At 41.1% G+C, this 15636-nt stretch overlaps 1 protein-coding gene across 1 annotated transcript in view; it reads right to left on the reverse strand.

Moving 5' to 3' along the window:
* Positions 1-7682, reverse strand: part of LOC131227017 (uncharacterized) — a 31744-nt gene extending 24062 nt beyond the window's left edge. The window contains exon 1 of the mRNA XM_058222741.1: positions 7638-7682. The gene's annotated coding sequence lies outside the window, so the exon portion shown is untranslated. The remainder of the gene's footprint in view (positions 1-7637) is intronic.
* Between the last annotated feature and the right edge of the window lie 7954 nt (positions 7683-15636).

Consider the following 15636-nt stretch of genomic DNA (forward strand, 5'->3'; position numbering starts at 1 on the left):
ATAAGGTGGTTAAGCCACATAGAAAACTTAGTATAAAAAGTAAATTTTCTATTTATAGTACTTATTTAAAGGGTTGTGAACTCGTTTATTTCAGCAATTAATCAATTTTGAATTTTATAGATTTATTTTTTATTTTTCTTACTTTCTTTCTTGTGGATTCGAGAAGCCTCTGTGAGGAGTCAAGAGAAGTTTCGTGGATTCTGAACAGTTATCCTCTTGAGGGAGACGGTGCTAGATCTCATCGTGTTCATCCTTGCGTCACATAGGGTCTAGATTCATTAAAAATGGGCCAATTGGTCTAGGCCGTGTTAAATTAGTTCGGGTGAAAATATTCTTTAAATAAATATTGATTAGATTACCAAAGGAACAAGTGTCACGGTTCAAACTCGAAAACCGGACTCACAAAATTTCAGATCGCCGAATCCAGTATCGACAGTCTCCGTAGTACCCCATTCTCAGCTCCTGACACCCATTTACCAGATTCCGATCCTGGGATCATACATGAAGGATTTTCAACATCGGTTTGATTCATAATAAGCATAACCCACATACAACAACCAAAAACTCCATTACATTTTCACTATGATAAAAAACTTATAAGTACAATGCGCATAAAGAGAAATACAATGTTGATGACGAAAGCTCCAAGATGATCTGTTATGCGCTCTTGCCTCAGCGCTGTTACGATCCAATGTCACCTGTGCGTAACGGTCGTGCATAAGCTTACAGAAAGCTTAGAGGGTGGTGAAAGTGCGTGCGCAATGTACTAATATGATTATACAATATCAGAGTAATGTGGAATATGCTAATGAATACATGAATACTATTGGCTGTACCAGGCTATGCGATGCAAGGCATGAATGATGTTAGCTATACCAAGGCCATGCAATGCGAGATGCAACTCAATCATACCAATCCTCATCTGAGTTCACATATCAATACAACTCAACTCTGGAATATTATCCGGGTCTAGTACACTCCAAACCAGATTGCTCCCCATCGCGCACAACAAGGTGATTGGAAGAGACCTCAATATTCGTCTGCCAATATCGAGCTCAGCTCGTCGATAGCGGACCCATTCCTCGAGCTGGTCAAACTCAGCCTAGCTTTGCCCCCTTCTGGTAATCGGCACTCGTCACTCATGCATCCACTCGGTCTAGATGTTGGAGCAACCTCTTGGTACCATAAGGGTTTAGAAAATTTCACCCAAGGACATCTATAACATCCCATGTAGAATAAGATTTCTGGTATCCAATCCTGCCAGCCACAATATGCCTGTAGAGGCTACGACCCTGATGTTGTTAGGGCGTATAGTAGTCATGTCACACAATGCGAGATGTATGAATCATACTATCTAGTCATATAACAATCATGCGCATACCGCGCACTCATGTGGGCGACTCCTCTTATCAGGGAGTCCCATAACAATTTGCCTAATGGTATGTGCTATGATCAATCATTCCTCATATCAAGCATACATATGATGCGTATGGGCATCAATCATGGGGCTATACTCAGCATGTTATGTGATGACGATGTGCCCCCCTCTTATATCAAGGTTGGGCTTAGGTGTCCTACCCAAAGCCTAAGGATCTGGAAAGGGTTCCTTCACCATACTATTGCATGGCCAGCTAGATGCCCTATGGGGCCCAAATGAGTCCTAAATGGACTCCAAAATAAAAGAAGTAATCCTCCTAACAACCAATGGGGGCCCAACATCTTAGGATAGCCCAATGAGAATAGATGGATCATATAAATGGGGCCCAATGACTAAGGTCAACCCACTTAGAGAATGATGAGAATGGGCCTAATAAGGCCTAAGGGAAGGTCATAATGAGGACTTTCAACCTTCATTGTCCATCAATGTAGACCTTTAACCAACATTGCTCCCAAGGAGTGGCTCACACAAGGGATTCATACACAACGTAACGGGCCTCGAATACATCATAATGGGCCTTGAATACATCACAACGGGCCTCGAATACATCACAATGGGCCTTGAATACAGTCCAATGGGCCTCTAATACATTACAATAGGCCTTGCCCATGGGCCTCGAATACATCACAATGGGCCTCGAATACATCACAACGGGCCTCGCCCATGGGCCTTGAATACATTACAATAGGCCTCGAATACATTATAATGGGCTTTACCCATGGGCCTCGAATACATCACAATGAGCCTCGAATACATCACAATGGGCCTCGCTTATGGGCCTCGAATACAGCACAGCGGGCCTCGCCCATGGGCCTGGAATACATTACAATGGGCCAAAAGTACATCATGATGGGCCTCATGGATGGGCTGCACCAATGGGCCTCAAATGGGCTTGGACCACACAAAAAATCATTTCAATAGTTGTAGGTGTAACATGTGTATCACTGTATACTATCATTTCATGGGGCACATGGCCCACTAATGATGATCAACACTGTCCAAATATTGTTTATATAAATCAGCACCATCCAAACATTCCCCATGTAAATTAGCACCATTCAAACATTGTCCAGCATCGTCCAGCACTGTCTGGACAGTGTGGAGGACACAAATACCTCACGTGGATCCTATGGTGGATGGACAGTTTGGACCTAACACATATCACACGTGGGACCTACAGAACTTGCTGACGTCAGTCCAGCAGTGGGTCCCACCATCTGGACGGCTTAGATGTACATATACATCACGTGAGACCCACAGACTTGCTGACGTCCCATATCAGGTGGGTCCCACATGAGGCCCATCAATATAATATAATATATTATATATATTTAAATATACATACACTATTATATATATATATATATATATATATATATATATATATATATATATATATTTCAAAACCAACATCTAATGTCCAGACCTGGACGAACGCTGGATGTACACACTCATCATGGTGGGGTCCACCGTTCTCAAAGGGTTGGATGGTTAGGATATAAGGTGGGCCCCACGCGTATGGAATACATACATCTAAGGTGGGTCCACTCGTGTGGACCCACAAGCTTTGGAGGAAGCTGATGTTTGTGTTTTACCCATCCATGCATCAGGTGGGTCTTATCTAAATGGACGGATGGTGATGGATCCCATCCACACATCATGTGGGTCCTATCCAAATGGATGGACGATGATGGATGATACACCTGTCGAGGTGGGCCATCATTCATAGGGAGAGAGAGAGAGAGAGAGAGAGAGAGAGAGAGAGAGAGAGAGAGAGAGAGAGACCGGCGGTGATGAAGGGGCCCTGCCACTATGGACCCCTCATTGATACAAAGTATACATTAAGGTGGGTCCCACCATATGTGGGCCCTTAAATCACAAAAATAAAAATGAAAATTTAGAGTTAAGATCACCTACCGTCGATCTTCTCTTCCTTCTTCTGCTAACACGATCTAGATTTTCAAGGGGTGGATTTTAACAGTTGATATGAACTTTGGATGGTGGGATTGGGTGGTAGGAAGGTAGGCCACACCAAGCTCTTATGGAGGTTTGAAGAGCTTGGCCGTTGAAATTTTTTTGGGTTACTTAGAAGATGGGTTTGAGAAATGAGAGAGAGTGGGTTGTAAGGAGAGAGAGGGATAGGTGATGGAGTGATGGGTGAAGTGAGTGAAGTGTGTACTTGATAAGGGATGGGTTGTGTAAGGGATTGTTGACTTTTGGGGTTACTTGGGGATGGGGTGTGAGGTGATGTGTACTTGACCATTGATGGGATTAATGGGATGTTCTCTTCGGTTACAAATGTGCAGCGTTTTTCCTCGAACTAAATGCGGGCCCACATCTTCTGACCTGGGTATCAGACCGGCATGCGAGTCATGGCATTAGAACCGTGGCGATGGCGCGGTCGCTAGGGTATAAGTCTTGGGTTGAGTCGACTCAGGTTAACAGGGTACGACTCAAGGTCGCACACAAACGCCGATTACAGATCGCGGGTCCCCTAAATTTGATAGGGAGGATCCCGGGAATCTACGGAATGGTACGAACTATGATACGAGTCTTATAACAAGGCTTCTTAAGTCACATGCATACAATTACGGGTGCCCATTTGCACACCACACATGAGTGGGGGTGTATATGAACCGAGCTAGCTCGGTTAGCTCGCTCGACTCAACTCGAAAAAGCTCGATTCAACTTAGTTCAAAGCTGAGTTCGAGCCGAGTAGAGCTGATTGTTTGAGCTCAAAAATGAGTTCGAGCTGGCCCCAGCTTGACTCGACTCGATCGGATCGAATCCAGCTCGGATCGAACTTGGATCGAACCAGTTCGGTGACTCAGTTACTTTGCCATTGATGTTGCTCACCAACTGTTTGATAAAATGACTTAACGAAATGTGGCTGGTGGCAAGGCAGGTTTGGCCAGTGGCAAGGAAGGTTTAGCAGGTGGCAAGCAAGGTTTGTACATGAAACAAATACCTTGTTTCTCTTTCTTTTTTTCTTTTTCTTTTTTAGATTTTTATGTTACTTAGAAGTGATTGATAAAATACCTGTAAAACCATTGCCTCTATTTGTAAAACAGTGAGATTTTGAAGTTGCAATTCAGGTGTTTGTGGAGATGCCTCAATGGCGAACTCGGCCCGAGCTGGCCCGAGCTGCTAATCGAATCGAGCTGAGCTAGCCAGTCAGGCTCGAGGACTAAGCCGAGCCGAGTTCGAGCTGAGGTCAGCCAGTGTTCGAGCCAAGTTGAGCTGAGGCCAGCTCGACTCGGTTTGACTCAATGTACACCCCTACACATGAGTCAAAGCGCAAAATGTGTGTACATTCTAATCCATTTATTGGGTGGGCTGACCATGTAAATGATCTTATTCGATTGAAAACCTAGATCCAAAGATCCAATGAATACTAGAGGGTACCAAATACGATCGAGTTCAGGTTTCTCAAGAACGAGATATAGGCGTATGGCAAGACCCAAACAAGGCTTGCCTAACACAGATACTATGAGACCCATGACAGCCCTAGGCATGAGGAGGAGAACTTCAGGGCTGAGTTTCTCTTAGATATGCATATATTCCCTATAGTGTGGCCCACCTCTCTGCTTGACCGACTTGACTTTTGGACATCCACATAGTGGTTTCTGACGGAGGGACCGAATCTCTTTTCCATTTGCCGGGCTCCCATGTGTACATAGAGCTGGGCACGAGACAACTCAACTCGGCAAACTTGACTTATCCACCTGACTCGATCTGAACCGAGTGGGTGAGTCGATCCGAACCGAGTTGATTTCATCCAATCCGAACTCAAACCGAGTCAATTTCTAGTCACCTGGTAACTTGACTCGACTAGACCCAAAAATCCAACTCGATACTGACTGGGCTCGATCCGAAACTCGACTCATACATATATATTTTTTAAAAAGAAAACCCTTAGATATGACGTTTCATATATGAGATGCCATGTAGCTGATGTGGAGAGGCTGCAATTCTGCAAGTGCACCTAGGTTTTGAGTTGCAATTTCAGCTTATGGATACCGGCTGCATCCGACCTGACTCAGTGCCGACTTAACCTGATTCGGTACTTGTGACCGGATCAGACTCGGTTCGGATTAGTCCAGGTCAGACCTGGACTTGAATTGGGTTAGGCATGTTAGGAAAACTACTTTTGGATACACCAAAAATAAATAATAAAATAAAATTATCACTAGGCTGAATCATGTATAAAATACGCTGTCCTTAAAGCGCGATTCGCCCCCTTATCAACTGCTGATGGGTTATAGGCGAATTACTTCCAGGATAAGACAAGCTTTATCTGGATCCAGCGTGCAGCAATCACGATAGGTCCACTATGGAACAATTCTAACGCAGTCGATTTATTCTGGCAGACTTAGACTATGGAGATGACAAAGTATTCTAATATGAAGCTATGGACCGTATCTGATTTGATGGGGAGATGGTGTGTTGAGATGATGAAATCGGACTGGAATGGTCCAGTTTATATAGGCCTCAGGTTTAGACCCGTTGCTGTGTGGTATTCAATGGTCCAGAACGTTTGAAAAATATTTCTGGCTGTTGTCCATTAATCTCAGACGTTTCTGGTCATTAGATCTGTAGATCTGACCGTTGGATCATCCTGGCCTGTCTGTTTTCGGACCGTTGTGGCTTTTAAGGTAGCTATCCGTTTAAGAAACGGCTGGACGTTTCGGATTTAAGATCCGACCGTTCTCAGTCACCTATAAAACCCAGGCTCATTTCCAACATTTCAGATCCACACCGCCCTAAGGCTCTGATCAGACCCATCGCACCGAGGTCGCACCGGTTCGCGTAAGGTCACGAGGGAGCGACCACTCTGCGACACGATGCGCACGTGCGAAGTGCGCCATCTAGCGCCACTATAGCCACAGTGCCTCACTGCCCACGCCCTCGCCCTCGCCCGATCCCGATCCCGAGCGCGCGCACGCGTGCGTGCGTGTGTTCCAGTGCGCACGCAACCAGGTTTCATCTCTTCCAAAAAGGCTCCAAGTAAGAATACCCTTCTCAACATCTCATATAAACTATAAAAGTTTTCTCTGTATTTCCGATGTGGGACAAAGCACACACAGCGCACTTTTTGATTTAAAAAATTCAAAAAGGTATTTTGGCGGGAAAATCCTGGAATTTTGAAAATTTGAAATTTCAATTTTTTAATTATTTTTTAAACCACAAAAAAGCAATAAGGCATGCTGGACTCAGTACCGAGTCGGGTTGAGTTCGGGTTAGGCCTATTTCAAAATCAGATCAAGACTGGTCAGCCCTAACTCTATCCGGCTCAACTCGATGCCCAGCTTTATGTGTACATCATCCACATATGCTGCCTTATACACGCCTTTGCAGAGTTCGTGAGTGAATGAAAAAAAAGAACAAAAGAAAAAGAAAAAAAAAAGAAACCTTTAAGGGATCCAGAACTCACTACATCTCCATCATCATGGTGTTGTACTCACTTGGGGGGATCCAGACGGCTTATTTACCAGATCCCATCATGAATGGGCCCTTATCCCTTAAGCCACACTAGCCTGATGTCCTTAACCACAGTTGGAAGAATTTATTTTATGACTAGATAGGGACCATCAGTGATTTAAAAAAAAAAAAAAAAAGGTTATTGCTAGCTAGAACGGTTCAAAAATAGTAAATTTTGGCACAATTTCTCACCATATTGATAGGACCCATAAATATAGAGCCAGACCTGTTACTTGTGGAACATGAATTTCCTACAACACCTTTATGGAGCCGTGTAACAAAATAAAATAAAATAAATAAAAAATAAATAAATAATCCCTGGCCGACTATGTGTGTGTAATATCCACTCTCCATTTGTTCTGTCAGCTGTTATTACGCAGCAAGCCTACAAATCAGGCAGATTCAAAACTCAAGTGGGCCACACTGAAGAAAACAGTGTATTAGGATGCCCACCGTAGAAACTTCTCAAGGCCCACCAAAATTTTAGATCATGATGATATTTGTGTTTTCCCTTTGATCCTGGTTTATGAATAGAAGAAATGGCATATAAACATCATGAAAAGCCTCAGGGATCTGCGGTAGTGCGGCCCAGATGAGTATTGAAACTATATGTCGCATGGATTTGATGATGGACGACTAGCGTTGTGTTCGTGTCCTACTTGAGTGTATAATAATGGCAAAAGGAGGATGAAGATCTTAGATGGGAAGTGAAGCGTACCTGATCTATCAAAAGATCCAACCAATAGCGAAAGATCCAATAGCCATCCATGCATGAGCACCTCCGTTTCCACCACACATTACACACATATATATACGCGTTTGGTGAATAGGAGAAGGCATTATCCATCATTCACCATAAAGAGAAAGGCGTCGGATCGCTTAAGCATAGGGCCCCTTTGAGTGTTATATACATTATTCTTTGCTTGGTCGCTCACTCAACTTCGATAGCTTTTTGCCATTTCAGGAAAGAATGGTGCTGTGTTATCCCACGAGAAAATTCCTACTGTACCACCCATATATGGCCCATGAACCTTTTTTAGCAACTTGCTTTTACCTTCCAAGAATAAGCCCCAGCTGTACGGACAACTTTTCTCAGGTCAATTCCATGCATTTCACGGTTAATTCTCTTTACTGCACGGTCAATTCCGGTGATTCCATTTCACTTCACGGTCAATTCCATGCATTTCACGGTCAATTCCGTTCGCTTCACCGTCAATTCCATGTATTTCACGGTCAATTCCCTTCACTTCACGATCATTTCCATTAATTCCATGGTCAATTCCATGCATTTCATGGTCAATTCCCTTCACTTCACGGTCAATTCCATGCATTTCACGATCAATTGCCTTCACTTCACGGTCAATTCCATTCATTTCACGGTCAATTTGCTTCACTTCATGGTCAATTCCATGCATTTCACACTCAATTCCCTTTACTTCACAGTCATTTTCATTCATTTCATGATTAATTCCCCTTCACTTCACGGTCAATTTCATGCATTTTATGAATACTTGGATTTAACATTTTAAAACAAGATAGTCAAATCTTTCAAGACCTAAATGTCTAGACCCCATATCATAGTTTCTTTAAGTTTTTCAATCTACTGGTGACTGTTGCATTTTCTGTCTTTGTGCATTTAATGCGTCAACCTATGTATCATTGACAAATTTTGCTCTAATGGAATGCTTGAAGTAACCTAAATTTGAATAATGTTTGAAATGTTAATAGTTGTCGTTAGCACTTACATGATATCGCTATCGGAATGCACTGGTGTTTAATGTCATATCCATGGATTTAATGATTCTGAACCTTATAAGAATGCTTTAAGGAAATTAGGCCTCAGGGGAACGGGGTATCTAGAAAACTCTATTCATTGATTTCATCCATCAAATTTAGACCTTGACCAATCAGATTTGACAATCACCTTTCAACTTCTTCTTTTTTTAACTCATGAAAAATATATTCATATGGAAAAGCATACAATGTTCGGGTGGGCATCACAAAAAAGGACAATGACCTCACCTATCATATAGTTTTCTATACTAGACCTATCTATTCGCCCCCAATTTGGATATTTAAAAGCTTGGAGAACTTGATTTGGATATTTGAAAGCTTGGGCAAGCAGCCAAACGACAAAGCAGGAACCTCAATTGCAGAAGCGTTCTCCAGACTGCCCGGTTACCTGAAGCATATATAAGTTCTTGAGTTGGGAGGAGGCCCATTCAAATTTTAGCCGAAGAAATGGACTGTGACGAAATTGCCACAAGACTACAGGGAAACATCCAACTATAGAGCAGCCGACAACCAGACCTCCATCCTCCATGACTACAATGGATTTAGACATCGTATTAAACAGGCAGTGGAAGCCATGATTTGTAAGGAAAGCCTGAGGCTCGCCTCAGGTGACACCGATGCAACCTTAGCAAAGGAGTGAGCCTTGCTTCTTTGACAGAAACAACAGTCGCCACAAGGATCCTTTTAGTAGAACCTCCTGAAGAAGGGGAGCTGAAACTCAGACACCCCAACCTAGTTCCATGGGATGGGCAAAGGGAAACCGAGAACCATAAGCGACCTGATCATTATCCAACCTCACCACGTGCAGGAACCTAATCCTTGCCACTCAAACGCTAACACCCTGGTCTCGACGCCAACAACAACTACCCGATCATCGTCCAAACTCACCTTAGGAAGCAACCATCCACATTCCACCTCCTGAAATGGAGACTCTAATAGTTAGGCCGCACCGACAGTGAGGGGGACGGGTCTAGGGAAGGTCAGCCCACTCCCTTCTTTGTTTTGCTACACCTAATCTGACCTACACCCACTTTGTCCAAAACAATAATGCCTCTAATATAACTGGGGAGATTAACAGTAGTTAGATAGCGCTTGTCAGGGGACCCACTGCTAGCAATTTTGGCCAGGCCGTCTGCCATCGAGTTGCCCTCCTGGAAGGTGTGAGAGAAGCAGAGGTTGAGTGGTTGAATGAGTTGTTGAATGGTTCCTAACTGATACCAGAGATTACAATAGCAGGATTGACTGGAATTGGAGACAACTTCGTAGATAACGTGAGAGTCTATTTCTACAATAATGTTAGATAGCCCCATGTTACTGCAGAGTTTCAGGCCATCCACCATTGTCTGAGCTTCTACGGCTGTATTTGTGACTAGACTGTAGCTATTGTGGAACGCAAAGATCAAGCTGCCCTGGTGGTCTCTGCACCTTTCAACTGTCATGATCATCAAACACTGATTTGCAGACAATGCGTCCACACTGGGGACTACATGCAATTTGGATGGTGGGGATTGGCTTTCACATGTACTTTGGATGAGCTACAACAGTACCCTGGTAGAGGCCCAAATTCGGTCATGCTCGGCTTGAAATCAACTAGCCTAACCCGACATTTTGGTCGTATTGCACTTAGGCTAGAAATTCTTAACCAAAACCACGACCTTGAGTTGGTTTGGGCATGGGTCGAGTCTTTGGGATTTTGGGACAAAGATATGATAGAATATCTCTTAGGGCCTGTTTGGATTGATGTATAATAGTGTATTGTATTGTATCTAAGTACTGTTCATGTATATGTTCGAGAGAAATCATTATACATCCACATCAACAGATGATAAATCAATGTTTGGATCAGAGTGCTTGTTTGGGGTCATATATAAATGTGTCTAGTGATCAATGTTTGGATATGACATATTAGGGTTGTTGGGTGTATATACATATAATATCGATCTCGACTAGAACTGGCTATACCCATCAGGACACGATTTGGCTAATGATGCTGACACCAGCTAGGTGGCTAGTGGTCGGTGCTATGTGGACCCCACCATGATGTATGTGTTTTATCCACGCAGTCCATCCATTTATTAAGATAATTTTAGGGCTTGATCCCAAAAATGAAGTATATCTAAATATCAGGTGGACCACACCAAGGGAAAACAATTGTGACTGAATGTCCACCACTAAAAACATCTTAGGGCCCACTATAATGGTTATTTGACATCTAACCTGTTGATTAGGTCATATAGACTTGGATGAAGGGAAAAAATATATATCAGTTGATCCAAAACTTTATGGCCTAAAAAATTTATTAATTGGGCGTTCAATCAATACTACATGGTCCACTTGAAATATGGATCAACCTCATTTTTTTTTGCTTATACCATATAATGATATATAAGAATGTGTGGAAGGAATGGATGAAACAAACACATCATGGGGCCCACAGAGCATAGACCACTAGCAATTGGCTAGTGGCAGGGGGTTGGTCGATCTGTTTCCTACCCATCATGCTTCTCATGGTTGAATGTCAGTTCTATGTGGGCCCCTCAATGATGTCCCATCCGTGTCGTCCATCTATTTGATTTGTCAGATTGTGTTTGAATTAGGGCCATGTAGCCAATCGATGCCGTTCGAGCAGAGTATTGGGACACATAGGATCCAACATTAGAAACGTTTTCAATTTTAGGAGGTGATCCGATTCCAACCGTGCATCTACTGCTTGTGGGACAAAACAGGATTTGGCCCACCGTTTTGATCCGTACAATCTGTACAAAAACAACATGTAAAATATAGGTTGATAAATCATGAAAAACTAGGGAAAAAAAGATATGTCAAAAATTAAAAGTTGTTAAAACCCTGAACATGTGATCGGATTGTTGATCCAATCTGATACCCACTCGAACGAGTTCAAATGTAAGTTTCAAAAATGCCACTATTCACCACTTAACATTTCTATGCTCAAACAGACCCACACGTCTTCAAAAGAAGATGATTCAATCAAGAATCATAATCTCCCCTTCCTCACATAAATAAGGATAAAATAAACTCTCTAACAACTACATATAAAGTGAATAGACCAAGCAGCAAACCAACAAGGGGACGTTTATAAGTTGTTGGCCTCTTTCACCAGCATCTGCCACTCTTTCCGCTCCGCCATCTTCCGTGCCCATATCACCGAAATTCTGAGAGACGATTCCCTCTGCCGGAGCACTTACACTCCAACCAGTCTCCATCGTCGCCGCACAAGGTGACTCACGAACATTGTCAAGATGAGGTGTCCTCTCCACTGCTCCATTGAAGACCGTAGCCTAAATGATAGAGTAATAAATCATATATTAGATCAAGTTCCAGATGTAGGATGAAATGAAATTATGTAAGTTAATAGTTACAATACCTTATGTTGATTCCACGCATTGATGGCATCTTCGTACGTCCTGAATGACTGGTGTTTGCAGCTACTGAATCGATGAACCTATGCATTGCAATCCTCCCACCTGTCATATATTCCATGAACTCTTCTAACAAACACCACGTAATACTTTCTATTCATTTTCCTGCAATTGTAAACCACTATTTCATACATCCCTGTGATTCAGAGTCACCAGCTGTTAAGGCGTAACGATATCATTGCAAATTATCCAGGACAGAAGTGTATCAGTATAACTGAAATGAAATTTTACACATAAATTGTATCTAAAATTAAGGAAATCGGACTTTAGTAAATATTTATGCTTCGGGGGGTCTGCTTTATAAAACTCCCTGCTGCGATTATAGCAACTATATCCTATCAAGTAAAGATATTTGAAATGCATAATAATTTAAATTGAAATTTTTTTTTTCAAAAAAAGGGGGCTATTCATGTCACTATATCATCAAAATATACATTTGGGTAGCCCCATGACAGAAAAAAACTTAGTTTATGTATTTGGATAACCTGTAAATTAGTTACAGGTAAGATGTTTTATATTCACACCAATCTGAGTTTAGAGTATAGAATTGTTTAAAAATTAAATTGTCATATAGAAAAGTTTGGATAAAAGTATGTAATTTTATTGAGCCCATTTAGATGACTAGTTGGATTGATTCTTAAGCTAAACTAATTATTAGGTGAAAAACATTATTTTTATTATAGAACATAAGTCTGAATAAAAGCTTTCATACACCATACCAATCGAAAAATTGTAAAATTTATTTCAAAAATTGTATGTTCACATGGTATGGCCTACTCGAGCTTTTTATGAGGCTTTATTTTTTATGTATTCTCTTCATCCTAAAGATTTGCACTTGATTAATATGTTTAATGAAAGATGCATACCATGGTGGCCCAAACACACGCCTATGGGTAGTTTCAGTGTTTGGGATCGAGTTCTCGTGGGAGGAAGGCTCGTGTGATGCCATGATAGAGTTTGAAAATATTGACCCACATTTTTCTTATTGCTATCTAGAAGAATATATACAAGTATATAGAATAATTACACGCAGTTGTTCACCCTGAAAATCAGCTTAATCAGATAGCTGTTACACGCAGTTGTTTAGCATAAAAATCAACTTAATCAGGTAGCTGTTACACGCAGCTGTTCAGCCTAAAAATCAGCTAAGAGTGATCTTGTGCTTGATTTGAGGAGACTTCCGTTATAAGGATCACATCCCTACTATTGAATGTAGTTCGGTCCATCTAGATCATAAATTTAATTGATTTTTAGCATTATGACTAATATTAATACACATGATAGAACCAAATAGATAGAGTTAATTTTACATATATAATATGTTGTGTCTTATATACATAGGTATTTTATGTTGTACTTGGAGGATGTGAGTTTCCTCGCATGTGAATGGAGTGCATATTTGAAGCTTAAGTGGACCATACCACAGGAAACAGTGAGAATATTGATTTCCACCATTGAAACATTCCTAGAGCCCACAGTTTTATTTATCACTTAACTTATTAATAAGATCAGGTAGACATGGATGAAGGGAAAACGCAAATATCAGCTTGATCTAAAACTTCTGTTGCTCTTAAGAAATTTTCAATGGTAGGTCAATTCATATTGTCCACTTGAGCTTTGGATGCATTTCATTTTTGTGCTAGATCCCCAAAATTATCTGGTAAAATGAATGGACATAGTGGATAAAATACATAAATCATGGTGGGCTACATAGAGTTTAAAGCATACAGTGCAGATTTCCTAGCTTCCTAGTGGCCCCCACCTAGCTTCCTAATGCAGTAACTTCGAGCGAAAGGCTTTAGATTTATTTGGAGGAAGATCAGATCTATGTCATTTCGACTCCTTCCGGTGAGAAAGATCAGATTCGAAGGAAGTTGGGGAAATGAGTCAGAAATCCCAACTTCTTCTTGCAAGAAACTCTTCTCCTTTTCTTGAAATCGTCAAATTCTCATTTTCCAAATTAACCCATGTACGCCTCTCTCTACAATGTTCATCTGGTGGGACATACCCTCGATCGGTCACAGTTTAAGAGAGCACAAATGTGTGTCTCCCCTCTTCCCTTCTTTTTGGAAAATTAGAATGTTAGCCTATAAGTCACTTAAGTTGCGTTTGGATGCCTGTAAGTTTTTTAAGTTATAAGTAAGTTATAAGTAACCTACTTACAGGTGAAAGAAAGTTACAAATCATTCTATTTGGGTGTAAGCTATAATTTACTTACAGGTAACTTTTTGTATTTGGATAACCTGTAAGTTAGTTACAGTTATGATGTTGTCTATTCATACTAACCTGAGTCTGGAGTATGAAATTGTTTAAAAATCAAATTGACACATAAAAAAGCTTGGATAAAAGTATATAATTTTATTGAACCCATTTAGATGAATAGTTGAACCAATTCCTAAGCTAAACTAATCATTAAGCGGGTCTTAAAAGTAGGTCTGCATATTAAAAAATATGTATAAGTGACTCACTTATATGTAACTTAAAAACTTCTTGAGGGCCACAAGTTTAAAATCAAATTAATATTTATTTTTCCCTTCTTCCAAATCTTTATGAGCTAATCATGAGGTAGGACATCAAATAAACATTATAGTGAGTAGTAGGAGGATTTTAATCATGAACACCTAAGGTTGAGATTTGCCTTTGTTTCCTCATTTTGGGATCAAGCTCTAAAATGATATGGAAAAATTGATGAATAACATGGATAAAACACATGCAACATGGCAGGGCCTATAATGCACCAACTAGTAATGATCTAGCTATTAGCTAACATTGCTAGTCAAAATGGAGTGGATCCATTGAGGCACGTGGGATCCCAAATTTTGAAGCCCATTGTGATGTATTTTTCTCACATTCACATTGTTCATCCACGTTGAAAGCTCGTTTTATGACATCATCCAAAAAGTAAGAAGATCTGAATCTCAAGTAGACCGTAGTATAAGAAATAGTAGTAATTGAACAACGAAAGCTTCTCCCAGCACAAAATTTTTTGGATCAAGGTGATATTTGTTCAGTATTTTTGCCCAAGGCTTTGTTACCTTATCAACGTAACTCTTTAAGACTCACTATGATTTATGTATTGTATTCACTCTGCCCATCCATTTTACCATATAATTTTAAGTCTTGATCCAAAAAATGAAGAATATCAAAAGATCAAATGGACCACACCATAAGCAACAATGTGAATCAAACTTCTACTGTTGAAAAATTCTTGGGGCCACATAGGTTTTGGATCAAGCTTATATATTGATTTTTCCCTTCATCCATGTTTGTATGATCTCATGAACCGGTTGGATGACAAATAAACATCACCGTGGGGCCTAGCAAGGTTTCAACCGTGGAAATCCACCGTTTCCAGTGGTATGACCCACTTGAGCCTTGGATTTGCTTCAATTTTGGTCTCAATAATCCCTTAGATGAGCTGGAAAAACGGATGGATGGCGTGGATAAACCATATACATTCAGGGTGGGCCCAACTGAGTTTAC

The sequence above is a fragment of the Magnolia sinica genome, chromosome 1 (genome assembly GCF_029962835.1).
Source record: "Magnolia sinica isolate HGM2019 chromosome 1, MsV1, whole genome shotgun sequence".
Classification (NCBI taxonomy): Eukaryota; Viridiplantae; Streptophyta; class Magnoliopsida; order Magnoliales; family Magnoliaceae; genus Magnolia; species Magnolia sinica.